This window comes from Pongo pygmaeus, chromosome 14, assembly GCF_028885625.2.
Source record: "Pongo pygmaeus isolate AG05252 chromosome 14, NHGRI_mPonPyg2-v2.0_pri, whole genome shotgun sequence".
Lineage (NCBI taxonomy): Eukaryota > Metazoa > Chordata > Mammalia > Primates > Hominidae > Pongo > Pongo pygmaeus.
The window spans coordinates 42,634,305-42,636,416 of record NC_072387.2 but is presented as its reverse complement, the minus strand read 5'-3'; the positions used below and the strand labels follow the sequence as shown (position 1 = coordinate 42,636,416).

At 34.6% G+C, this 2,112-nt stretch overlaps 1 non-coding gene across 1 annotated transcript; it reads left to right on the top strand.

The window, feature by feature from the left end:
• Positions 1 to 441: 441 nt before the first annotated feature.
• LOC129012002 (small nucleolar RNA SNORA25) lies at positions 442 to 569 on the top strand. Its single transcript, XR_008493511.1, has one exon. It is a non-coding gene; the product is annotated as a small nucleolar RNA SNORA25 (small nucleolar RNA).
• Positions 570 to 2,112: the final 1,543 nt, after the last annotated feature.

Here is a 2,112-nt window from a genome sequence, read left to right as displayed (position 1 = left end):
GAGAGAAGAAAAACTCACAAAGAGATACAAAATACAAGGAAAAAAGGAATGCAAAATACAAGGAAAAAAGGATCAGGACTTCCAATAGTATACTAATTAAAAACACCAGAAAGAGAGAAGAGTGAAAACAGAAAGGAGGGAATGATTAAATAAAAATCTCAAGAAGACCCCTCAGAGTGGAATAACACAAATTTCCAAACTGAGTGCTCAGAATAATAAAATAAAAGTTCTTATCTTCCTAAAAGAACATGTCTTTATGAAATTTCACAACACTAAGGCAAAAGAAAAAGCAAAAAGCTCCCAGAAAGAAAAATTATGGGTAACATATAAAGAGTCATGAATAAAAATAACATTAGGAAGTATCCCAAAAACAACAGTAGAAATTAGAAAATAGTGGTGGGAGACCTTCAAAATTATGAGAAAAAATTATTTCTAACATGTAGATAACTTCAAAGAGGGCTTGTGGAGCTGCAAAACCGAGAGCTTTTAATGTATGACCAAATATTGAAGTTCTCCATAGGATGCCATAGTCACTCAGTAGTGCTATATCTCCCTAAGCAGATATAAGACTTAGCTTCTAATAATCATGACCTAATAACCCATGATTGGTAATGTAGGAAGTAAATGTCTCAAAGTTAAAAAAATATTATTTATAACATGGAAGGTTATATCTGAGAAAACTATCAATCAAACCATATTCCAAAAAGTTTAACTTTTAGGCACCTTACCTTATGGAGTTACTGGAGAATGCACTTAATGAAAATAAAGGAGGAAACCAAGAAAGCAAAAAACTGGGTTTCAGAACACAAGAAGCCTAACACAGCAGAAAGAAGGGTATTCTAGTGATGACGGCTTGTAGTAAGCCAAAGGAGCAGCCACTATCAATTGGTGCAAATGGACAGAAGGCTCCAGGAGTTGTATCTCTAAGAAAAAATAATAAAATACACACACACACACCCCCCCCCGCCACAAGTGAAGGCTGTATTACCTGTTACATTGAATCTACTGAGGGGAGAGTTACATTTCTGGCAATGATAAACTACCCCTAGGGCATTAAGAACCAAAGCAAAAATTAAACGGAGTCAATTCTCAACTGAAGAGAATTCAAGAAGCTTTACCTAAAAAAGGAAATATAATCATGGACGTCATGTGGCTGAGGAGTGACTAATAATTTTGTAGAATTTTTGACATAGCTATACTGGGAAGATAAGAGAATGCAATTACCTGGGGGAGGGGAAGAGAGTATATTTTTAAAAGCTAAATCCTTTCTAACCATATACAAGACCGGGGTACTGGTATTTCTTTATGTTACATTCTATAGTGTATTTGTCTTTAAAATCGTGTACACGTATTCATTGGGCAGAAATAAAACATATCTTTCAAATTGCTGTATAAGCTATCACCCAAATAATTATCTTTTACAATAACTAACCCTAGTAGTGAGCATTTTTACATTTCTAGTTACAATTTTCTTCCAGTTTTATTTAAAATTTCTGCATGAGACCAAGTGCTCATTGTTGAAATTAATTTGAAAACTGAGATAATTAACAAAGGGAAAAGACTGCTTTCTTTTTTCCCTGAAGGATAATTAAGTGCTCTGATTCTTTTATCCACTTTGCCTTTGTAAAATTCATCATAGAAAAAGTAACACCATAATATGGAAGAATAACTTCTCTTGGGAAATCTTGACTATCAGAGTTGATAGTTGCCTATCAACTGAGACTATCAGGATAGTTGCCTGAGTATTCCTCCCTAAGAGAAAGACCTGTCCCTTGACAAAGAACTTGGCACTTGAATGATAAATAAAAGCCCTCTCTTCATTAAATCCACTCTTATTTAGTAACTGAGAAGGTCAAGTAAACAAGACAGCAAGGAAAATAGGACAGACTCCTCTAAAATCATCGGGCAAGGTGGATCTTTTTAAGGGTTTGTCCTCTAACTTATTCAATCATTCTTGGATAAGTGCTTGCCTCAATAAAGAAGCCAGCTTCTAAGTGGGAAAGGAAGGCTGAAAAGTGATTGCAGAATTATTTTTGTATAGGACATTATAACCTACACAGATAACCCATCTTATTCTTTCCATTGACCTTGACTTTTTGGTTAGCTCAAGTA